Genomic DNA, 27,086 nt, shown 5'->3' with positions numbered 1-27,086 from the left:
AAATAGGGACACATTTCAAATATCCTTGTTATAAACTTAGACATCCGCTAGAATAAACAGTTTTGTGTTACCATGTACTTTCTGAAGAATATGAAGTATGAAATTCAAATGCCTGTTATCTTTAAACATTTAACCAGGAAACTAGTCTGACTTGGAACAAAACAATTTTCAGCAGAGCAGGGAGAAACTCCAGACACATCTTTGTAAGATGGGAGGACATGCAGACTCCACACAGAAGGCACCCCAGCCAAGAATCAAAACAGAGAACGTGTAGCTGTCAGGCAGCAATGCTACCAGTGCACCACTGCACTACAGACTTTGCAAGGAAAAATGTAGATACAGAAACCACAGATTTTATGAGGAACAGAACAAATATGAGGCAAAAATCTGTAAATTTTTTTTAGAAATGGTGGTGGATAGGGAATTCAGGTCCTTGCCACCTGCATCCAAGGTACAGGGTTCAAGCCTGAGTATCTCTACCCACCACCATTTGTTATCTCTAGCCAGCAGTATATAGCAGCTGGGGCATTTCACACATACACACTCCATGTCACGAAGCCTTCACCCACCTACCTGTTTCACAAACATACTCCATGTGTACAAAGCCCATCCAGCCAGCGACCATTTCTACACCTACCTGAAGCATTTGTCCAGCAATATAATCCACTCATGAAGCCCACACAGTAAAATCCCCACAAGAGCTCTCAGCTCATCCCTCATTGGTTCTGCCTGCAGGGGAAGCAGTCCGTAGCTCCTCTGTTCTGTGTGGTCGTCACCGTACAGATTCCTGGGTATCTCACAGCACAGATTGCTGGGTACCTCTTTGTCTGCATCCGGACTGCTGATAAAGGCAGTCTGAGTTCCCCAATGTGTCTGCGTATGCACAGAGGAGTCGGGACTAATGATTTTTTTTTTGTTTCACAGATTTTTTTTTTCTTTTGTTTTTTTCTAGGTGGGAGGGCTGCAGTCCGGCAGTCCAATAGCACAAGCCGCCCCTGGATGGGTCGCTAACTGGCTCACTGATAGAACCCATATAGTCAAAATAGGGGAATCCACCTCCAACAGCAGACTTGTAACCAGTGGTGTTCCACAGGGATCAGTCCTGGGACCTCTACTGTTTGGAATCTATTTCTCTGAAGTACAAGCAAAAACTAAAGGTCTGTGACTGACAAACTGTGCTGATGACTGCAAACTGGGAGTGGTCACAGTATCTCCAAATGATGTCAACATCCTACAAGAGAGTCTTAGACAAATAAATGACTGGTGCCAAAGTCATGGTCTTAAACATAATGCAAAAAAATGTATTATCATCCCTTCCAGTAAGAGTGATGTTCCTGCTAACTACCACATCAATAACAACACCCTAAGTATGCATTGTGCTTCTTCTAACTTTATCAAAGTATATAGGTTTGAAGAGGTACTATCTATGAAGAGGTACTATCTATTTAGTAAAGTCACGACATAGAGTACCTTGTTCCTTATCCCATAATATGGTATGCACTTTACTTGCATGAACTGTTGAAGGTCCTGACCCTCAAAAACTTAAAAACAAAATGTCTTTTGGCAATGTACATGCCTGGTGTTTTTTGCAAATTGGTGTTTTAAAAAGCACTTTTACCAATGAAAGTGCAATCTTAAGAGTTTTGGAGACACCAAGTGAAAACATTTTGGAAAGTTTATGTTACTCTGTTTTCTTTCAAGAAGAGGTGAGATTGTCTGGAGATGTATTTTTAGGATGGTGATGGCACAGGAAAGCTCAGGGTATGAATGCTAGGACCCAGCAAACAAAACAGACTATGTTTCTTTGTTAACCTCCAGGTAGTTATGTAAGACCCACCCTCCCTGTTTCTGTTTTGGTGTTAATCTTAGTGGCTTTGAAACTGCCCGCCCCTCTTGTAAATTTGTGTTTGGATACTCCTTCTGGGCCCATCTCATTTGCTCACTCAACTGTGTGCAGTGAGATCATATTCTGATTTCAGGCACTCCTACTGTGTACAAAGAGAGCATCTGGGAAAGAGAACAAAAAAAAAAAAAAAAAAAATTAAGCTTGTTTCCTGCCTTTCCTGTTAAGTGGTCTAGACTGTTTGTAGGCTTCTGAGCCCCAAAGCCCTTCTGTTTTGGAGGGGAAGCCTTCTAGCTTAGTTTTGTTTCTTATAACTAGCCAGTTTTCTAGTTTCAGCACTCAAATCTGTTTCTTTGAACTCAGCACTTGTTCAGAACACATTGTAAGCACTACATAAGCTGAAAATTACTACAACACTCAACTTTCCTCACTTGTCTAGAGGAAAGCAGTTTTTAGTACTTAATAAATAAGCACCTATACAGGCATGTCTAAGGGTCACCTCCCAGTGATTTCTCCTGTCTACTTGATGAATCTGGGCATCTTGGGGCAATGCAGCAATTGCCTCATGTACACAGACAACCCTCTACTCCTACCACCCAACGCTACAACCTGTGAGAGATGCACTTATATAGCCAAACTGGATGCAAAGCTCTCTTCACCCAAGACTGGACTAGACAGTCAAGAGGAGAAGGTAAACACTTGCACCACACCACACTCATCACATAGTCCCTCAAAACCTACACCACCAAAACACACACATAGAAACACAAAACACACACCTACATTCACGGAGGCTCTCAATAAAAACCTGCCCAAGCATCAGGGACATCCAAAGCATAAACGCAAGCAAACTCCACCCCCCAACACAACCCAAATGACACATAGCCCACAAACTCAGTGTGCCACTCAACCACAGCCAATAAGGCATAACAACATAGCCAACACTCTAGTCATAGGTGACTCTATAGTCAGGCACACTGATGTTCCATTCACTAGACTAAACAAGGAGAAAGTTACTGTCAGCTGTCTGTCAGGTGCCAGGATCCGCCACATAATGCATGCACTCAGGTCACTCCACAATAAGTACAAATATGACAATGTCATTGTCCATGTTGGTGTGAATGACCTGAGACATACCTCCCTGGACTACATGAAAAGAGACATGGAGGAGCTCTCCGATCTTGTATCCCAGGCAGGTATGACCCTAACTCTGAGTAGCATCCTGCCATCACCCAGAATGATACCACAGTACAAGGACAAAATGATTGACTTCAACAATTGGCTAAGCTTCTGGTGTCATTCTAAGGGGATCCAGTATTTGTCTGCCTGGGACGACATGATCGACAGACCACGATGCTTTGCCAGAGATGGCCTGCACCTGTCGCCCTTAGGATTCCGGATACTGGCTAAGGCTCTTGCCACCCCTATAGTGCCTTTTTTAGGCAAGGTTCAAATGACAAATTCACCTCCATAACAGGTACAAGCAAGCAAAATTTGAGGGTAATGCTACTCAATGCTAGAAGTCTAAACCTCAAAATGCACTCACTCGAGGCACTTCTTAAAATGGAGAACATTGACATCTGTGCAGTGACAGAGACCTGGTTCAAAGCTCCAGAGAGCACCCCTGCATTACCAGGCTACAATTCATACCATACCTTTCAGCCACCTAACCCAGAACGAAGCACTAAAGGCGGAGGCATGTCCATATTCATTAAGGATATCCACACCTCCAGGCTAGTTGCACAGCATAATGCATCCGAGATTATCCAAGTGCAACTAACTCTGGGCAAGACCGCAATCCAAATTGTAGCTTGCTTCAGACCCCCCACCATGCCCCAGGATTCCCACTCCTCATTTCTTGATACACTGGAAAGTATTAGGGTACAACCCAACACCCTAATAATGGGCGATTTCAACTACCCCACCATTAACTAGGAAAACTACTCATGTACCAACTCTTTTGCTCAACGTTTTCTAGAATTCATAAATTCCAACGCCTTGGATCAATTTATTCACACCCCCACCAGGGGCAGCAATATCCTAGACCTGGTCATTACCAACATGGGAAACCAGTGTTCCACACCAGAGGTCAATTTCTCGTTGGTCAGATCCGACCACAAGCTAATCAGCCTAGACATCCACATCCCACCCCCACCCCCAATTAGGGAAACCATCGTAAAAAACTTCTCCAAAGCCAACTTCACACTTCTTAAGACAGAAGTGGCAAACTTCATGACACCCATGCAGGCGGACAATAGAGGTATGACTGCTGAATCCTACACAAATCCACTTTATAAGCACTTACACGAGTGCATGGATCATGCTATCCCTAATAGAACCAAGATGTTATCTTCCAAAAAAAGGAAGCCAATCTGGTGGTCCTCTGCCATAAATAAACTCTACAACAGAAGAAAGAAACTGTTGCAAAAAAGAGTAAAATCCCATGACTGGAGGAACTCCCTGATCAACCTCAGTAAAAAGCTGAGATCCCTCATAAAATCCTCCAAAGCTAGTTATGAAAACAAAATTGCCACTGACTCTAAAGACAACCACAAAGCATTCTATAGCTATGTCAAGAATCTCAATGGGAACACTCAGATCTGCTCTGAGTTACAGCACAATGGCACTAAATATACAGAACCAACTGATATTGCCAACATCCTAGCAGATAGGTTCAGTGCTAACTTTACCCCCCTCTCACCTCCTAGAGGGCCCATCTCTATACCAGAAGAATGCAAAGTTCCTATAATCACGGCTGCACAGGTAAAGAACACACTCTCCAAAGCCAAGAACACAGCATCCATGGGACCTGACAATATCCCAGGCTGCTTTCTACACAAACTACAGAATGAACTAGCACCCTACCTAAGTACCATGTTCAATCATAGCCTCACCTCAGGCTTTGTACCCTCTGAATGGCACACCGCAACGGTTATCCCACTCCACAAAGGGGGAGCCACGACGGACCCTGGGAACTACCGCCCCATCAGCCTGATGAGCCTGGTCTGCAAGGCCATGGAACGTATCATCATGGAACTCATAAACAAAGACATTGGTAATCTCCAAACTCTGGACCCTACCCACTTTGGATTTGTAAAAGGCAGATCATGTCTCCTAAACCTGATTGACTTCTTTGAAGCAGTCACCAAAGCCATAGATGAGGGTAAAATGGTTCACACACCTTATCTAGATCTCACCAAGGCTTTCAGCACCATCCCCCACTCTGGAATTATAGATAAACTCACTAAACTAGGTATAAATTGCTATGTCACAAGATGGGTTGCCAACTGGCTCATGGACAGAACCCACACTGTGAAAGTAGCGGATTCCAAATCCGACTTCAGACCAGTGACAAGTGGAGTACCACAGGGTTCAGTCCTGGGTCCTCTCCTGTTTGGTATCTACTTCTCTGAAGTGCAGGCTAACACAGAAGGTCTTTGGCTAACAAAGTTTGCAGATGACTGCAAACTAGGAGCCATAATCGGAACTCCTAACGATGTGGACAAACTACAAAAGGGTCTCACTGAGACAGATACCTGGTGTCAAAGCCATGGCCTGAAGCTCAATGCCAAAATGTGTATTGTCATCCCCTTTGGTAAAAACTCTGTACCCATGAATTACCACATAGCTGGTAGTCTACTTAATGCCGAAAATGTGATAAGACCTTGGGACACAGGTGGACAGTAGTCTCTCCTTTGATAATCACATCGCCACGGTGGTCAGGAAATCCTTCTATGTGGCTCATCTCATCACAAAAGGATTCTCATCCAGAAAAAAAGAGTTCATTGTTCCCCTCTACTCATCACTCATTAGACCCATTATAGAGTACAACGCCCCTTTCAGTATGTACCTCACAAGACATCTACAACAACTGGAAAGACCACAGAAATACCTCACAAAGAGGATTACTGGCCTCAAACAGATGCCCTACGCAGATTGTCTCAAAAAACTACAGCTTTACTCCATCGCATATTGCCTACTCAGGGGCGATCTCTGCTAACAAACAAAGCTATGTCAAACCCAGAGCTGTTGGACATGCTCCACTTAAAGAAATCCCAATCCCTCTGAGCTACACGCTCTAGGGACCTAAACCTTGTCACCACAATAAACAGAACATGCTGGAGGTTCCTGTCCCAGAGACTTCCCATACTCTGGAACAGACTACCTATCTATGTCAAACAGAGCTCCTCATTAGCACTCTTCAAGAAAAATCTTAATGATTGGATGGGAAGTGGGAAATTCACCCCGGGATCACTTCTGTGGCTCTGCTCGACAGGGGCACAGGAAAATAATTTTCTTGGGTGGCGAAAGCCAGGGTACATTTTTTGGCTAGGCTTATATAGGCCCTAGGGCCAATAGCCTAGTACCTACCTATGAATCTAGGAACATAAGACAGTTTTCGTTGACTCATCATGGCAGATTTTAAGGTATCAGTACTGTAGTGCATACTTACATATATTTATGTGTATATATACATATATATATATATATATATATATATATATATATATATATATGGGTTCCATACACTAGATCTAATTTTCACTAATTCAAAATAGTGCATGGAATGCTCATTGCAGCGAAAGTGCACTTAATCGAAAGTGCACTTACGCGAAGTTCAGTACAATGAACGGGTGTTGTACTGAACTTCCGTGCAGTACTCATGGACCTTAGGGTTAGGGCACGGGTCATAGTTAGGGGATAGCCCATAGGGCTATCCCCTTACCATGACCCGTGCCCTAACCCCAAGGTCTGTGACGACTGCAGCGCAGGGAAGGACATAGCAATGTCCTCCACTATGGTGTGATAGTCATGAACCTTAGAGTTAGGGCATGGGTTAGGGTAAGGGGATAGCTTTACTAACTATCCCCTTACCCTAACCTGTGCCCTAACCCTAAGGTCCATGACTATCACACCATAGTGGAGGACATAGCTTGTTTCAATATCCTCCACTGTGCTGCGGTGTTTTTGGTGAAGTGCACTTATGCAAAAGTTCACTTTCGTTAAAGTGAACTTTTGCAGAAGTGAGGCTTCCTATTACAAGTTCGAAGTAGTGAACTTTCGTTCTTGTAATAGGAATCCATATATATATATATATATATATATATATATATATATATATATATATATATATTGGCGTCTTTTCGGACTTGTTGGCTGTTGGTGAAGCACCCACCAAGAGGAGAAAATGCTGAGAGAAGAAAGGAGCCACTTTTGAGATTTTAAGTATTTTGCTTCAGATTATTTGTTACGTTTTCTGCATTGCCGCCTACTTTTGAGCATTTTCTGGCTTGTTAAACTTGATTTCTGTGTTGGTAACTGTATTTAGAACACAACCTAGAGCTGATTACTGAATTTCCTACCTGCACTTATTTTTAAAATCGTTTTTTCTTAAAACTTGCATTTTATCTGTCTCTGGCCTAGCACTCAAGTGTGGGGTCATTTACTGCACTGTTCTAACTTGTTGATACTTGTGAACCTCTGCTTTCCTTAAAAAAACAAAAAACAAAAAAATCTTGCTTTTTTCCCACTTTTCTGAGATTTAAAAAAGTTCAGTTACAGATTTGCTGCTCTGAACTGTTTGTAAGTTTCTTGGAGGTCATTGTTTGCTTGGGCTAAAGGGAAGTCTCTGTGTTCATCAGTGGCAGTGATAAACATTGAGCAGCCTGCCTGCCCCTGTGGGAGTGGTTACTGCCTTGAAACTGTAGTTTTATTGGCCATTTTGGCTCAATTCCAAACTCCTTGATCTCCCTCTCTTAAAACCCGATTGCCTCATGGTTTTGGCGTCTTTTTGGACTTGTTGGCTGTTGGCGAAGCACCCACCAAGAGGAGAAAATGCTGAGAGAAGAAAGGAGCCACTTTTGAGATTTTAAGTATTTTGCTTCAGATTATTTGTTAAGTTTTTCTGCATTGCCGGCTACTTTTGAGCATTTTCTGGCTTGTTAAACTTGATTTCTGTGTTGGTAACTGTATTTAGAACACAACCTAGAGCTGATTACTGAATTTCCTGCCTGCACTTATTTTTAAAATCGTTTTTTCTTAAAACTTGCATTTTATCTGTCTCTGGCCTAGCACTCAAGTGTGGGGTCATTTACTGCACTGTTCTAACTTGTTGATACTTGTGAACCTCTGCTTTCCTTAAAAAAACAAAAAAACAAAAAATCTTGCTTTTTCCCACTTTTCTGAGATTTAAAAAAGTTCAGTTACAGATTTGCTGTTCTGAACTGTTTGTAGGTTTTTTGGTGGCCATTGTTTGCTTGGGCTAAAGGGAAGTCTCTGTGTTCATCAGTGGCAGTGATAAACATTGAGCAGCCTACCTGCCCCTGTGGGAGTGGTTACTGCCTTGAAACTGTAGTTTTATTGGCCATTTTGGGTCAATTCCAAACTCCTCGATCTCCCTCTCTTAAAACCCGATTGCCTCGCGGTTTTGGCATCTTTTCGGACTTGTTGGCTGTTGGTGAAGCACCCACCAAGAGGAGAAAATGCTGAGAGAAGAAAGGAGCCACTTTTGAGATTTATTTTACTTCAGATTATTTGTTAAGTTTTTCTGCATTGCCGCCTACTTTTGAGCATTTTCTGGCTTGGTAAACTTGATTTCTGTGTTAGTAACTGTATTTAGAACACAACCTAGAGCTGATTACTGAATTTCCTGCCTGCACTTATTTTTAAAATCGTTTTTTTTTTTCTTAAAACTTGCATTTTATCTGTCTCTGGCCTAGCACTCAAGTGTGGAGTCATTTACTGCACTGTTCTAACTTGTTGATGCTTGTGAACTTCTGCTTTCCTTAAAAAAAATAAATCAACGTAAGCGTTCCACTAGAGAGCGCGTTCCTGCTATAAGAATACGTAAATTCAAAAACCAACCTCCGTGCAGGAACGCTGACTGTCTGAATCGACAGCCACACTCTGTTTCAGTTAATACTAAAGAATAAGCTGCTTCAGTTCAAAGGAAAGTCACAAAAACACAAATACCAGGCTTCCAAAAATTTGAGGAAGCAATCACTGCTTCAGCTTCAGTTTGGTAACGAAACTCCCAGGACATCAGCATGGAATAAAAAACAATGGCTCCAACTCTCAATATAAAAAGGAACGTTCTTTATTCACAGCAATTTCATATCAGTTAGCGCTTTCACCCTAAAAAGGGCTTCCTCAGACTGTGCAATTAACTTTGAAAGGCACAGCCTTTATATATCTTATGTGCTTAGATAGATCATCACTATTGGACATCTCATTTGCAGAAATAAATTTACATAATTAATCATATAATCCATCTTATTTATATTAAAAACACTTAAATAACTCATGGAAAATTTCTATACTTCATTAATATTGACTTTATAACTCAGGAGTTATTTTTTAATATTTTTTATATATTTTATAATATTTTTTATATATATTACTTTTTTAATATTTTTTATATATATTACTTAATATTTTTTATATATATTACTTATAAAAAGTATATAAGCAATATATATAAAAAATATTAAAAAATAACTCCTGAGTTATAAAGTCAATATTAATGAAGTATTGAAATTTTCCATTAGTTATTTAAGTGTTTTTAATATAAATAAGATGGATTATATGATTAATTATGTAAATTTATTTCTGCAAATGAGATGACCAATAGTGATGATCTATCTAAGCACATAAGATATATAAAGGCTGTGCCTTTCAAAGTTAATTGTACAGTCTGAGGAAGCCCTTTTTAGGGTGAAAGCACTAACTGATATGAAATTGCTGTGAATAAAGAACGTTCCTTTTTATATTGAGAGTTGGAGCCATTGTTTTTTATTCCATACGTTGGATGTCCTGGGAGTTTCGTTACCAAACTGAAGCTGAAGCAGTGATTGCTTCCTCAAATTTTTGGAAGCCTGGTATTTGTGTTTTTGTGACTTTCCTTTGAACTGAAGCAGCTTATTCTTTAGTATTAACTGAAACAGAGTGTGGCTGTCGATTCAGACAGTCAGCGTTCCTGCACGGAGGTTGGTTTTTGAATTTTCTTAAAAAAAACAAAAAAACAAAAAAATCTTGCTTTTTTCCCTCTTTTCTGAGATTTAAAAAAGTTCATTTACAGATTTGCTGTTCTGAACTGTTTGTAAGTTTCTTGGAGGCCATTGTTTGCTTGGGCTAAAGGGAAGTCTCTGTGTTCATCAGTGGCAGTGATAAACATTGAGCAGCCTGCCTGCCCCTGTGGGAGTGGTTACTGCCTTGAAACTGTAGTTTTATTGGCCATTTTGGGTCAATTCCAAACTCCTTGATCTCCCTCTCTTAAAACCCTCTTTTGCACGGTTTTGCGCATTTTTGCGCATAGCGCAACATCGGGCAGCGCCGCCTAATTGGGTTTTAAACTATTCCTGGCTCCACAAAGTCTGCTCTTCACTTTTTTCCCTTAGAACTGCTCTAGCTCTCAAATTAAACACCATATTCTCATTCGAAGGCCCCTCACTGGTCCAAATAAGTAATCTTACAAGTTAGCACTAATAAACCATAAGCACTACTTATTCTTATACTCTCTATGATTACCTTGTCCCCTATTGGTCCGTTTTAATTCAGTTCCCTATATTACTCTAGCATGTCCAAAGGTCAGTCAATGGTTTCCTCTCCAGTCCAGCTGGTGAATCTGGGAATTTTGAGGCAATGTTACAACTGTCTCATGTACACGGACAACCCTCTCCTCCTCCAAACAAGTTCAAATATATGTGAGAGATGCAACCATATAGCCAAACTGGAGGCTGAGCTCTCTCATCTCAAAACTGGTGTAACCAGTCAGGAGGAGAAGGTAACCTCACACAACACAATTCCAGTATCACATAGTCCCACCACAACACCGAACCAAACACATAAAAACACAAAAACATACTCGGAGGCTCTAAATAAAAATCTACCTAAGCAACAGAGACCTCCAAAGCAGACATCCAAGCAAACGCTACCCAAAAACAAAACACGTACAACACATAGCACACAAAGTCAGTGTGCCAAGCAGTCACAGCCCTTAAGGCTGAATAACACACCTGATACTCTTGTAATAGGTGACTCTATTGTCAGACACACTGACGTCCCACTCACCAGGCTGAATAAAGAGAAGGTCACAGTGAGCTGCCTGTCGGGCGCTAGGATCCGCCACATAACGCAAGCACTCAGGTCACTCCAAAGCAAATACAAATGTGACTCAGTCATTGTACATGCTGGCGTGAATGACCTGAGACGTACCTCCCTTGACTACATGAAAAGAGACATAGAGGAGCTCTCTGATCATGTAGCCCAGGCTGGAAGTAATCCCTGGGGTATATCTGTGATGGGGGATCGCAGATATACCCCAGGGATTACTTCAGTGTCACTGCTTGACAGAGGCACAGCAAAATAATAGGCATAGTTTTATTCAAACTAAAGGGGTGGCGAAAGCCAAATAACTATGGGCTAGGCTTATAAATGCCCTTGGGCAGATAGCCTAGTATGAACCTATGAACCTATGAACCTATGGTATGACCCTGACCTTGAGCAGCATCTTACCCTCACCTAGAATGAGGCCACAGTAGAAAGACAAAATGATCGATTTTAACAATTTGCTAAAATTTTGGTGTCATTCAAAGGGGATCCAGTGTCTGTCAGCCTGGGATGACATGCTCGACAAGCCACGTTGCTTTGCAAGGGATGGCTTGCACCTGTCACCCCTGGGCTTTCGGATATTGGCAAAGGCTCTTGCTACCCCCATAGTGCCTTTTTTAGGCAAGGCTCAAAAGTCAAACCCACCTCCATAGACAGCACAAGGAACAAGAAACTAAGGGTAATGCTGCTAAGCGCCAGAAGTCTTAACCTCAAGATGCATGCACTCGAAGCTCTCCTCAGTATGGAGAACATCGATATCTGTGCAGTGACAGAAACCTGGTTCAAGGCTCCAGAGAGCACCCCAGCACTACCAGGTTATACCTCATATCATGCTTTTCGGCCCCAAAACCCGGACCGAACCACAAAAGGAGGGGGAGTTTCCATATTTATCAAGGATATCCACACCTCCAGGTTAGTGGCATTGTATTGGAGACCATCCATGTGCAACTGACAGTGGGCAAGACTGCTTTTCAGTTTATAGCATCCTACAGACCACCCTCTCAAAGTCAGGAATCCCACTCGGCTTTCCTGAAAACATTGGAGAACATGAAGATCTCTCCGAACACCATTATATTGGGCGACTTCAACTACCCAAACATAGACTGGGAGCATTACTCAAGCCCCAGCACCTTAGCCCAGAGGTTCCTGGAATTTATAAACTCAAATGCTATGGAACAACTAGTCACCACTCCCACAAGAGGGGAAAACATACTAGACCTGATCATTACCAACATGGGGACTCTATGCTCCATACCAGAAGTATATCCCTCATTGGTAAGATCAGACCATAAATTAATTTCACGGGATATCCACATCCCGACCCCACCCCCAGCCCAGAAAACCACAGTGAAAAACTTCTCAAAAGTGAACTTCACACTTCTCAAAACCGAAGTGGAATCCTTCAAGGCCCCAGGGCCAATGGAAACTATGGCCCAAACTGCAGAATCCTATATAAACGCATTCTACAGACATCTCCAGGAATGCATGGATCATGCTATCCCAAACAAAATCAAGACCCAGTCATCCAAAGGCAGGCGTCCAGTCTGGTGGACCCCAGCCATAAATAAACTGTACAACAGAAGGAGGAAGCTACTACATGATAGAGCAAAATCCCTAAAAGGGAAGGCATCTCTGATCAGTACTAGCAAAAAATTACGATCCCTCATAAAATCCTCCAAGGCCAGCTTCGAGAGAAAAATTACACAGGACACTAAAGACAATCATAAGGCTTTTTTCAGTTATGTTAGGAACCTGGGATGCAACTCCCAGACTTGTTCTGAGTTGATTCTAAACATCAGAAAATACACTAAACCCAAAGACATCGCCAATATCCTGGCAGACAGGTTCAGTGCAAACTTCTCCACCCCCTCCCCCCCAAAAGAGCAAGTATCTATCCTGGCAGAGTGCAGCCTCCCAAACATCTCTGATGCTCATGTGAAGGCCGCCCTCTCCAAAGCAAAAAACACTGCTTCCATGGGACCAGATGGCCTCCCGGGTTGCGTCCTACATGAACTCCAAGAAGAACTAATCCCTCAAGTAAAACTGCTGTACAATCTCAGCCTCACTACAGGATATGTGCCCAAGGAATGGCGTACAGCAACAGTGGTCCCACTCCACAAAGGTGGCGCCTCTGCGGACCCTGGAAACTATCGCCCCATAAGCCTGACTAGCCTAGTCTGCAACGCTATGGAGAGGATCATCATGGAACTCATAAACAAAGACATTGGGGACCTACAGACACTAGATCCTACCCAATTGGCTTTGTCAAGGGCAGATCCTGCCTTTTGAACATGGTCGACTTCTTCAAAACAGTCACCAAGGCCATAGATGAAGGGAAGGTAGTCCACACAGCCTATCTGGACCTCGCAAAGGCATTTGACACAATACCCCACTCGAGCATCATAGATAAGCTATCCAGCCTAAATATAAACCCCTATGTCACAAGATGGGTCGCAAACTGGCTCAAAGACAGAACCCACAGAGTCAGAGTTGCTGGAACCATGTCAGACTCGAAACCGGTCACAAGTGGTGTCCCACAAGGTTCTGTCCTGGGACCTCTCTTGTTCAGTATTTACTTTTCTGAGGTACAGGCCAACGTGGGAGGACTATGGCTCACCAAGTTCGCAGATGACTGCAAACTGGGTGCCATAATCGACTCTCCAGCTGACACAAACATCCTTCAAAAAGGTCTCGCAGAGACAGATAACTGGTGCCAGAGCCATGGTCTAAAGCTAAATGCCAAAAAGTGTATAGTCATACCCTTTTGCAAAAACAATGTGCCCACAAATTACCACATAGGTGGTAACCCATTAAGTACAGAGAAAGTAATTAGGGATCTGGGGACCCAAGTTGATAGCAATCTCTCCTTTGACAACCACATTGCCAAAGTGGTTAGAAAGACCTTCTACATAGCCCACCTCATCATGAAAGGATTCACATCTAGATCAAGAGAGGTAATCGTGCCCCTTTATTCATCCCTCATCAGGCCCATCATAGAATACAATGCCCCCTTTGGGATGTACCTTACCCGACACCTGCAGCAATTAGAAAGACCCCAAAAGTACCTCACCAGGAGGATCAAGGGACTCAAACAGATGCCATATGCTGCTCGGTTAAAAAAACTCCAGCTCTACTCAGTTGCATACCGCCTACTTCAAGGCAATTTATGCCTGACATATAAAGCTATATCCAGCCCAGAATTAATGGACATGCTCCACCTCAGTAAATCTAAATCCCTTAGAGCCACGCGCTCGAGGGACTTGAACCTCAGCACAGAAATAAATAGAACATGCTGGAGGGACAGATTCATAACCCAGAGGCTCCCTTCGCTCTGGAATAGAATTCCAATTCATGTTAGGCAGAGCACCTCACTGACTCTCTTCAAGAAGAATTTTGATGAGTGGATGGGGGATTGTAGGTTTGTCCCGGGGATTACTTCCGTGTCACTATTAGACAGAGGCACAGTAAACTAAACTTTAAAAAGGGCACAGTATACTCAAATCAAGGGGTGGAGTAAGCCCAACACAATCGGGCTAGGCTTATAAATGCCCCAGGGCAGATAGCCTAGTATGAACCTATGAACCTATATATATATATATATATATATATATATATATATATATATATATATATATATATATATACACTTGTGTGTCTGTGTTTGTGTGTATATATATCAAAGTCCAAATCAAAGTAAACTTTATTGTCATTCAAATCTACACTACAGTGTAGCTGAACAAAATTGCTTTATTTTGTTCCCACTGCAAAGACATACATACATACATACACACAGAAAAATATTTTAGTAAAAAGGAATTTGACATCACCAAAAAACATGACATAAAAATATAAATAGAACATATAGATATTGCACAGTGTATATTGCACTTTCTTGGATTTCTGCTATCAGGGTTCAAATAAGAACAGACAGTTAGAATTACACATTCAGTACGGACATTGACTATCTATATTGTACTCGTACGAACTGTGTAAAATTATCGAAATTGCTATTCCTGATCAGACAGATATATACATTCCTAGATGATTGGGGGTGAAGGAGTTGTCCTTCTTCTAGTTCATCTGTCGGCAGAGTTTAACAGTCTAATAAATAAGGGGAAACATGTTGTTCAGCTTGGAAGCCTTGCAGTGTATGGTTCTGTAACCTGAGGAGAGGTGGAGAACATGCCATTTTCAGGATGGGTAAAGCCATTTGTTATTTTTCTGGCTCTTCCTATGCTGTGAGACTCGTGCAAGTCTTCCAAGGGTGTGAGTGAAGAACCAATGATTTTCTCTGCTGCCCTTACCACTCGCCTGAGAGCTCTGCTGTCGGAATCATTACAATTCCCATACCAGACTATGATGTTGTTGGTTAGGACGCTCTCGATGGTGCCCCAATAGAATGTTTGGAGGATGATCTGCAATAAGTTTGCTTTTCTCAGTTTCCTTAAAGGACAACTACAGGAAGCAGTGTATAATTTCATCTCTCAAATACATTTTCTTTCCCTATCTGATGATCCCACTACTCAAAAACATAATTAAACCTAAAATAAGTATTTTTTTACTCTGTTCCTGTGATCAAGAGCTAGCTTTTATCAGTAGTGCAAGCCATGTAAAAAAAAAAAAAAAAAACTTAATCTCATACTTGCAGAATCTTCCAACAAGTCGCCCATCATTTAGACAGCATTTTTAGAATGAACCCACCCCCTCTTCTGAATTTGCTCTGGAAACACCCAGCCTTTAATCATGAATGCCCTCTGAAGGATTAGCATTCAGTTGCACCATTTACACAGCCTTCCAGGGGTGGCTCGTGCTATAGGACTGCAGCTCCCTACCTGTAGAAAGAAAAAAAACAAACAGAAACCTAGAAAGAAAGAAAATAAAAAAATAAAAAAATGCGCGCATGCAGTTCCTGGAGCTCAGAACTCACACTCCAGACTGTTGACACAGCAGTCTGGATAGGGGGAAAGGCATCTCTGCTCCGCAGATGCCCAGAAGTCTAGGCAGCAATGTTGTCACAGAACAGAGGAACTCCAGACGGCATGGTCTGCAGGCTGGACCAGTTAGGAGGAGAGTTGAGCTCTCCAAACCAATAGGAGAGTTTAGTTCTCATGGACCAGTCAGGAGTTCTCGCAAACACTAATCAGGAGGGGAGCTGAGTTCTCGCAAGGAACCCTAATGGCGATATTATTAGGAGGAGAGTTGAGTTCTCATGGACCGGTTAGGAGTTCTCGGCTGGAAGGCGCACTACGCTTCATTCAGGTAAGTGTGTGTGTGTGTGTGTGTGTGTGTGTGTGTGTGTGTGTGTGTGTGTGTGTGTGTGTGTGTGTAACTGCGGAGTCTTTATAGCAGAACTGTGTGTGTATGTCTTTATAGCAGCTGCAGTATGGAACTGCAGTCTCTTTATAGCAGAAACTTTTATGGCTTAACTTGAACGGAGCCGCGGAGTCTTGTGTGTATGTCTTTATATCAGAACAGAACTGCAGAGTCTTTATAGCAGAAACAAAAAGATGATACCGAAACTGTTAAACCAGGAGTAATAAACAGACTGATTTACCGGTTTCGGCATCATCTTTTTATTTTTGGGTTTTGTGTTTTTTTGGCCGTTGCTTGCACTTACTCTTTATAGCAGAAAATGTTATGGTTTAACTTGAATGGAGCCATAGAGCTTTTATTTCTGTGTGTGTAAAATGCCCAGCTACATGTGGCTAGAATGAACTAGACTCATACCCTCCCTAAGCCTTGGGAAGCAGGTAGCTACAGCTTAGCTTCCCTAGTACCCACCATCACTTATGAAGTTTTGTTCTGTTCCTCATAATGTCTGTGGTTTTCAGGATTTTAGACTCCCTACCCACCACCACTTGTGCAATTTTGTTCTGTAACTTCTGTTCCTCATAATGTCTGTGGTTTTCAGGATTTTAGGTTCCCTACCCACCACCACTTGTGAAATTTTGTTCTGTAACTTCTGTTCCTCATAATGTCTGTGGTTTTCTGGATTTTTAATTCACTAAATAATGACAGGCATTTGAATTTCAGACTTTATATTCTTCAGAAAGTAAATGGTAACACAAAACTTTTATTCTGGCAATTTTCTGTTTGTATGATTAATATTTGAAAATTGTCCCTATTTTTGGGGTTGTATAGTGGCTTTGTCCAGTTTTTTTTTTGTGCTAAGAGGTTGACAGCTATGGTGAGAACTAAATTCACTGAATGTGTTTGGGGACTGTATTCCCCCACTATTGTCTTTGTCTAGGTGTTTTGTGCTAAAAGGTTGAAAGCTGTGGTAAGAACTGAATTCACATTTAAGTTTCAGTCTGTCTTTCATGAAACAGCTTATTTGGTATAGTGGTATGCTTCTCTGACTGTAGTGCACAGGGTCCTGTGTTCAAGGTTTCATAGGTTCATAGGTTCATAGGTTCATACTAGGCTATCTGCCCTAGGGCATTTATAAGCCTAGCCAGAATGTGTTTGGCTTTCGCCACCCATTTTAAATTTATTTTGCTATGCCCTTTTTCGAGGTTAGTATACTGTGCCTCTATCTAACAGTGACACAGAAGTGATACCCCATCCACTCATCAAGATTCCTCTTGAAGAGAGTCAATGAGGACTCTGCCTAACCTGGACTGGGATTTTATTCCAGAGTGAAGGGAGCCTCTGGGTTATGAATCTGTCCCTCCAGCATGTCCTATTTATTTCAGTGCTGAGGTTCAAGTCTCTCGGCGGCTGAGTCGGGGGATGGGGATTTTCTGAGGTGCAGCATGTCCATTAATTGCGGGTTGGACATGGCCTGAACAGGCGGTATGCCACTGAGTAGAGCTGGAGTTTCTTTAACCGGGCAGCATATGGCATCTGTTTGAGCCCTTTGATCCTCTTGGTGAGGTACTTTTGGGGTCTTTCCAGTTGCTGCAGGTGTCTGGTAAGGTACATCCCAAAAGGAGCATTGTACTCAATTATGGGCCTGATGAGGGATGAGTAAAGAGGCACGATGACCTCCCCTAATCTAGATGTGAATCCCTTCATGATTAGGTGGGCTATATAAAAGGCAGTGAAATGCATGGTGGTAATGCAACATTGTATTCTAGCAACTTTCCAAGATTATACAAGCAGTGTTTAAAATATATCCCTAGTTTCTGGGCTTTTGTCACCCTAATAAATTTTGGCTTTTTCCAGATTTCTTGTGCTTCAAAGCTGACAGATACACTTGAGTGTTGAGTGGATTTTACAAGGAGCTGAGAGCTTGAAGAGAAGTTTAGTGCTGCTTATGCTAAATTTGCTTGCATTGTTAATAGGACAACAGGTAGTGTACTTGCTTTTGATGCAGAAGGCTGTGGGTTCTACTCCCACAGTATATAGATGCATTGCTGATACTGTACTGTGTTGTACTTTTAAAGGGGGTAGATGCTGCAGTCCTGAGAATGTTCTCTTTGGCAGAGATACCTAGTAACAATGAACCTGTTATCAGTTTGCCATCCATTCCCTATTGCAATATTACTAGCTTATCATTTTGTTTATTGTAACATAGGCAGTTTATTCCTGAAGGGCAGCAGGCACTTTATTTGTAGATGAAACAATGAAATATAAAGTTGTTTACTGACAGCAACCTCTTCATTTAATTACAGATCTCTTTAATGTGGAATTATTTAGATGACTTTTACTTCTGCAGAGATTGTGCATATGTACTGCTACTGGTGGATTGTAGAAGTTTGAGTAGACTTTTATGATGGAAATGTTCTGAACTGGGCAGTTTTGTCATTATTGGTGCATGCATTTTGTTTCATTGTTTACTGCAAAAATGTTCAAAACAATAGATTTAAAATGCCCTCTAACAACTGTACTGTATTATACAAGGAATATAATTTAATACAATCAGGAAGGTGTATCAAAGAACACATGCACGTTTCCTGTGCAAGGGGCCTATGAGTTGAAAACAGCCCAAAGTTAATCTTTGGGCAGATGTATTTTCTTTGAATGTGGGTTTCAAAGCTGTTTCAATGAATGTGAGTTTCAAGGGCAGAGAAGTTTTAATGCTAAGTCTATTTTCATTGTGAGACTGCATTGCTTTATTTAGCAGGTCTGTTGTTAGTGTAAAATAAAACTTTTAAATGAAATCCAAATCATCGTAGAAGTAAAGCAGTATGCACATTATAGTGTTTATGGTAAATGGGGTGAAATAGCCAAGTAATGGGACATTGGAATAGCTGTAGTGTGGAGGCCCCATTCAACCATTATTTTGTGGCGGGGGGGAAGGGTGGCAAACTCAGACAGCCCTGGCTGAATTATACCTCTCAACTGTCCAGATTTTTGCAGAATGAATAGATGTTTGCTTCTTATTTTTGGTTTGTTCCTCATAAAATTTGTGGTTTTCTGGCAAATCATTTAGGAATGAAGTCACTAAATAATGACAGACATTGAGTTTCAGACTCTACTATTCTATTATCTTTCTAAGTTCATAAGAGCAATATTTAAAAATTGTCCTTATTTTTGGGCCTTTGTCCCACTTTTGTTTATGCCTTTGTCCATATTTCTTGCTCTGAGGCTAAGAGGTATGACAAATGTGTCAAGGCTATCACCGTCAGCCAGAGATACTTCAAATTGTGACATACTTGTTGCACCCCGTTCCCACATGTAGTGACTCTGGATGTGTCCAAGTAAGGCAAGGAGCCATTATGCAGTGTAAGTGTACAGAGTATCTCACCATCCATGGTAGACACAAGTACTACTGTGGCTTTTTATCTGTCCTTGATTTTGCAGAATTTTCTGGTTTTCTGTCATTTTTATACTGTTGATTTATGCTTCTTATTCAGAAAATGCATGCCGTTGCAATGCCTGTTGCTCTGTGTTTAAGTATCAATGCTTTAATGACCATCAGGTAAGCTTATCTGAGACTGTAAGATGCAAGTAAGGTTTTATAAGCATATTGTTAAAGAATTACCAACTTTGAAAGCCTTTTTGTTGTTGCCAAGCAGAGAATATTTACATAACTAGATAGCGTATAAGCCTTAGGTATTGAAATAAATATGATGGTATTTGCACTAAAGGACAGGATTACAGTATTTTCAGAAGCTCTTTACATTTGTTGGAGACTTGCAGTCATCTTTGCAGGCTTTACCCGTAAACTAAACAGAATGCCAATCTATCATGTGTGGTCCATAACCTGTGCAGTAATCCTTTAAGCAATTTATCTTGAGCTTGTTTGTTTGCTGTTCATTTTTTACTTTGATCATGTTTTCCCCATGCAATAAGTAAGTAGTTGTTGTCAGGCAGAAGGTCTTTTTTGGATAAGAAACATTTTTACAACTGTGGGTATCACAGAGATTGCTACTTTCAGCATGTTACTTGGCACTTTTGTAAAGCTGAATATAAATTATAATTAGAACTGCAGTGCAAGGAGAAGTGGTTTCAGTTAAGTGCTGCTTGTTTTTTATACTTGATTTTGACTGGCATTCCAGTCTTATCTGGTCTTTCAGCTTTTTCCCGGTAAGGGGTTGCCACAGCGGAACTCCGGTCCACTAATGATTGGCAGTAGATTTTTACGAAACGCTGAGGTGCCAGCTGGACGCCCATCCTTCAATGAAGGCACACCAATTTATGTACGCATGTCTTTCGAACGTTACCCAACCGCGGGGAGGACATGCGTAATGTATTTAAAAACTAATTTTTTTTCATGCCTCGCAACTTTTTTGTTTCCATCTAGATATTAAGTAAGCTGTCATGTAGCCAATACATTGAAATATTTGTTTTTCTTCTACACTTCATTTTGTCTTAATTGGACTCTTATAATGACGGTTTCCAACCAAAACTAAATATATTAACTGGTGAATCAACGGTGTCAGGTCCCAAAAGATGAAACTAGAGCTGAATAAAAAAACTCATGTTTATTTTAACGTCAGGTGACGGTTTGTCAATGCCGCACAGGGCACCGTATTATATTAAAGTCCCAGTTTTTGTGGTTTTTAGCATAGCTCCACCCCTTTCTAGTTGGTCACACCCCTTCCCATTGGGTCCCACCCATTCAGCTGTCTCCTGCAGCCCCCCCCCCCCTTTGATATGAAGTCAACAGCCGCCATTGCAGCCTTCCTATGAGCATAAAAATGCCCACAACAAGAAAGAAGCAGGAACTTTTCACAGGTGAACTGTTGATGCACGGCTTTGTTTTTTTTATTGGCTTAGACCAGTGATACAGACTTTGCAGGGACTAACACTCAAAGTTTTTTTTGCTGTTATTGTTGGGAATTATTTAACTTTGTTATCTGAAACTGTTCATCATTTTGTGGTTCGTGGTGCATGAAGGTAAACAACTTTTTACAGTGGTTTATTGCAGATGTTTTCTGCAGAATTGTGTTTATTTGCAGTGGTCTAGTTTCTTTGCTTAGATTATTTTGAAGAAGACTGAAAATAGTGAATGCAGCTGCCTAAAAGTCCAACACAGTAGGATAAAATGAAATGTGATCAAGCAGACTTAGTCGGACTACCACGAAAAAGACATAAAAATAATTTATTGAATAAAAAACAGATAAGCCCTTTTGCATACTCGTCTGGTACGCTTCATCAGATCTAATTAATCAAAGTATCTACTTGCATTTAAATAGTACGGTGTAATTAGATTTCATCATTCAATTAATCAGTTATCTTAATATATATTAGTACAACTCTATAGCAAAAGTACATCAATAAAATCAGTCTATATATTGTCATTTCAATAACAAAATCCATAAAATAAATATAAATAGGAGAACTTTGTATAAAATAACGAAAAATATTGCAAGGTAGAGTGTGTATGTATGACATAAAAATATATATAAATATATGTGCCATCATATAAATATGTTGGTATAAACACTGTATAAAAATGTAAAAAATATGTATAAATGAAATATATATTAAGTGAGTCGTGAAAAAAAATCGAATGAAATGAAAATAAAATTAAATAAAATATGTATGGGTATATTGAAAATATAGGTTCATAGTGACTAAAGTAAAACACATAAATAATATGGATAGAATATAAATGTATGGTGTATAGCTGACGTTTTTATTTCAAACTGCGTGACTCTAGTATGAGTTTGATTGTGATAAATTGATTCAAACCTGGTTCTTGATGTGCTTTTAGTTTTAATATCCATTCCAATTCCACTTTTTCTAAAAGTTTCGTATTATTGCCTCCTCTCTTATTCATGGGGATTATCTGGATTACCCTGAATCTAAAGCTATGTCCTGTAGATGCTGAGCAATGCTTGGCTAAAGCATTTTTCTGGTTGGATTTCTTAATATCATACATGTGGTTGTATATTCTATCCTTTAGTCTCCTGGTGGTCATACCTATATAAAATGCCTGACGTGTCGCAATTGGCAAGATATATCAAATTTGTGCTGTCACAAGAAGCATAAAACCTGGGTTCAAACCTATAATTTGAGCTGGGATGTTCAAATATCTGATCTTTAGTAATCATAGGACACATATTAGATCTACCACAAGGAAAAGTACCTATCATTTTTGACCATTTTAAGAGTTAAAGATCTTCTTCTTTTCTATTACGCTCAACACATAGAATTCTCTTTAGACTTTTGCTGTTTCTATATGTAAACCTAGGTCTTTTATCCAAAATGTTACTTATATCCAGATCAGCCATAAGAATATGCCAATTCTTTGTTATAATTCTAGTAATTTCTTTGTTATCACTCGTATATCTGGTGATAAAAGTTACTTTATGTTGGTTCTTAGATTTATATTTATAGTTGCCCTTGTGGCTGGTCCATTTCTGTGTACACTCTGTATGGGGTCTATCAAGTATTGATGTCCTAATTTCTTTAATTATGCTGTTATTATGGCCTCTATCTATAAATAGGCCCTCCAGAACATTCATTCGATTTTTTTTCACATGACTCACTTAATATATATTTCATTTATACATATTTTTTACATTTTATACAGTGTTTATACCAACATATTTATATGACGGCACATATATTTATATATATTTTTATGTCATACATACACACTCTACCTTGCAATATTTTTCATTATTTTATACAAAGTTCTCCTATTTATATTTATTTTATGGATTTTGTTATTGAAATGACAATATATAGACTGATTTTATTGATGTACTTTTGCTATAGAGTTGTACTAATATATATTAAGATAACTGATTAATTGAATGATGAAATCTAATTACACCGTACTATTTAAATGCAAGTAGATACTTTGATTAATTAGATCTGATGAAGCGTACCAGACGAGTACGCGAAAGCGCTTATCTGTTTTTTTATTCAATAAATTATTTTTATGTCTTTTTCGTGGTAGTCCGACTAAGTCTTCTTGAGCACATTATTTTGAAGAACTGAATGTACCATACCTCTCAATGTTTTATGCACAAGAAATCTGTACTAAGCCAAAAAATAATGGAGGAGATAGGACCAAAAATAGGGATACATTTTTAATATTGCTGCTGAAAAGGTTGCTAGACTAAAAGCTGTTAAGTCACCATGTATTTTCTGAAGGACAAAAGACCCATGGTAAGAATGTTTTATCCCAGGCTTTTGTTTCAGTGAGAGAATATACTTAGCAGTACTTCTGATAATTAGTAACACTTTTTAGTTTAGTTCTAATTGAATATTGAATGCATCATAGCCTCAATAATTTCTGCTTCCAGTAACACTGTGTTATATGTTAGAGAATAACTTGTGTCATTCCTGGTGAAACTATTCACTTTACTTTGTAGAACCCCTGAAAAATGAAACTTTTGACTAGTGGGCTTAATTAGTTTACAAAAGAAAAACAAAAAAAAGACAAAGAAGACACATTCTGTGCACCTAAAGTATGCTGGGTGTACCCTTGACGTTTTGCATCAGAAATTTATTGAGATTCAAATATTATGTCTTATAATGTATACTGAGGCTGTTTTCAAGCTATGCATGATAAATTCTATTGTCATGTACTGTCTACTACTAATGGTATCAGACATATGGGTATGCACATGTAATATCTGTACGCAGTGGCAAATATAATGAAATGTAATGTATTACTTCCAGGTCATGGATTGGAGGTTTTCTGAATATGTTGTCACTTTGAAAAAAAAACATTTGTGAGTAGTTTCCCACAATTATACTGCAAGTAGCAGGAGTTATATGTTATTACATAAGTACTTTTATTCCAAATAGGTGTGTATCTTTTTTTCACCATGTGTACCTCGTTTTCAAGAACCTTTGTACTATTTTTATCCTCTGCAAAGTGACAGGAATTATAATGTGTGATTACTTCCTTAGCCAGCAGTTTGCTACCTGGTTACACAATGGTTAGAAGTATTTTGAGGTAACTACAGTCACAGCATCTGAGAAGTGAACACAGGCAAAGTAGCTATAATTGCTGTCCTGAGTATTCTACGGGTGAAACATGACTAACTGCTGTGATGTTGTTTACTAAATTATTCTGGGCTGGCTTGTCAGGATTAATGTGTGAATGACTTAAGACGTACCTCCCTGGACTATATGAAGAGAGACATAATTGAACTCTCACAGCATGTGTTACAGGCAGTTATGCCCTAGCCATAAGCAGCATCCTACCTTCACCAAGAATGATACTACAAATGCAACAAAAAATAATTGACTTCAACAATTAGCTTAGTTTTTGGTGTCATTCTAAGGGGATCCAGTATCTGTCTGTCTGTGATGACATGGTTGACAGGCCTCGATGCTTTGCCAGATATGGCCTTCACCTGTTACCACTGGGTTTCCAGAACCTGGCCAAGGCTCTCACCTCCCCCACTGTGCCTTTTTTAGGCAATGTCCCAAAAACAAACCATCCAACATAAAAAAATCTGTCAAAAAGCAAATTGAAGGTCGTGCTGCCTAATACCAGGAGCCTAAATCTGAAAATGGACACACTGGAAGCCCTCCTTGCCCAGGAAGATGCTGATATCTATGCAGTCATGGAACTTGGTTCAGGACTGCAGAGAGTACCCCTGCCTTACCATGCTACACCTCATTCCACACATTCTATCCCCAAAATGAGGTCGGGAAGACTAAGGCTGGTGGAGTCTCTATCTTCATCAAGGACAGGCACACCTCCAGACTGGTTTGCCAGCATGACGCACTGGAACTCCTCCAGGTACAATTGACAGCTGGCAAGACACCCATCTAAGTTATGGCTAGCTATAGAACCCCCTCCATGACCCAAAACACCCACTCCTCTTACTTTGATCTACTAGACTCCATCAAGGTATCCCCTAACACCCTGATCCTTGGTGACTTTAACTACCCACCACAGACTGGGTGAACTATTCTTGCACTAACGTACTGTCTCAATGATTCCTCGACGTCATCAATTCGAATGCACAAGACCAGCTCGTCTCATCCCCCACAAGGGGAGATAACATTCTGGACTTGGTTGTCACCAGCATGGCTAACCGCTACACCACTCCCATAGTATGTCCTTCCCTGGTTAGATCAGATCATTGGACTGTCTCATTCAAAGTTTCTATCCCCTCCAACCCCCCCCCCCCCAGCTGAAATCAAGCTAAAAAACTTCTCAAAAGCTAACTACAACCTCCTAAGGGAGGGTATCTGTAGCTTCACACCACCCCCACCCCCCCCCCCAGAGGATGCAGACAACTATGCTGAACAGTATATCAATGCAGTTTACAGGCACCTGTACAACTGCATGGACTCAGCCATACCCAGTAGAATTAAAACCTGCTCCTAAAATAAACACAAACCTGTTTGGTGGATATCTTCTATCAATAGGCTTTACAACAAAAGGAAGAAACTGTTGTCCAAGGGTAAAAGGGAACAAATTCCAAATTGGAAAATCTCCCTCCTTAGCCTCAATAAGCAAATTAGATCACTAGTAAAAACCTCCAGGGTCAATTATGAATCAAAACTAGCCTCAATAACAAAGGGAAACCATAAAATCTTCTTCAGTTATGTCAGGAACCTCCATGGCAAAGCCCAGGTTTGTTCTGAATTAGCACTTAACAGTATCACATACACTAATCCTGTTGACGTAGCCAACCTACTAGCAGATAGGCTCACTGCAAACTTCACCCCCCCTCCCCCCAAAGGCCCTTTTAACATCCCCAATACTTGTCCTGCACCTAACATCTCTGTAGATCAAGTGTTGCAGGCCCTATCCAAGGCAAAAAACACAGCTTCCATGGGACCTGATAGTAACCCAGGATGTATTCTACACCATCTCCAGTAAGAACGGGCTTCGCCATTGAGCATCGTATTAAACCACAACCTAAGTACTGGCTTCATTCCAGCAGAGTGGAGAACTGATATTCTCATCCCCTTGCACAAAGGTGGTGCCACTGCTTATCTGGAAACTATCGCCTCACCCCCCATTAGCTTGACAAATCTGATCTGTAAAGCCATGGAGTGTATTATTATGGATCTTATAAACAAGGACATAGGCAATCCCCAAGCAAATGACCCCACCAAGTTTGGATTCATCAAGGGTAGATCTTGCCTGTTGAACCTGCTCGACTTCTTTGTGACTGTCACCAAGGCCCTGGATGAGGGAAAGTCAGTACTTACAGCTTACTTTGACTTGGCCAAGGCCTTTGACACAATCCCCCACTCAGACATCATTGAAAAGCTAACACAACTTGGAGTAAATCCCTGTCTCATCAGGTGGGTTGCCAACTGGCTCAGCGACAAGACCCTCAAAGTCAAAATAGGCATTCCTCCTCCAATAGCAGACCTGTCACTAGTGGAGTTCCACAGAGATCTGTCTTGGGACCCCTACTGTTTGGCATCTATTTCTTGGAGGTACAGGCAAAGACAAAAGGCCTGTGGCTGACCACATTTGCCAATGACTGTAAGTCGGGTGCTGTCACTGACTCCCCAAATGATGTTAACATACTGCAAAAGGGTCTCACAGCAACTAATGAATGGTGCCAAAGTTATGGCCTCAAGCTGAATGCAAAAAAATGTATCATACCATTCAGCAAAACATGACCCCTACTGATTACCACATCAACCACAACCCCCTAAGCACACAACCTGTGTTAAGAGACCTGGGCACTCAGGTTGATAACAACCTCACATTCGACCATCATGTAGCGGCAGTGGTCAGAAAAGCCTTTTACTTGGTTCATCTCATAAGTAAAGAGATTGCATCCAGAAAAAAGGAGGTTAT

The sequence above is a fragment of the Protopterus annectens genome, chromosome 2.part0, assembly GCF_019279795.1.
Source record: "Protopterus annectens isolate FY-2018-M chromosome 2.part0, PAN1.0, whole genome shotgun sequence".
Lineage (NCBI taxonomy): Eukaryota > Metazoa > Chordata > Ceratodontiformes > Protopteridae > Protopterus > Protopterus annectens.
Note: the sequence above shows the minus strand (reverse complement) of the source record.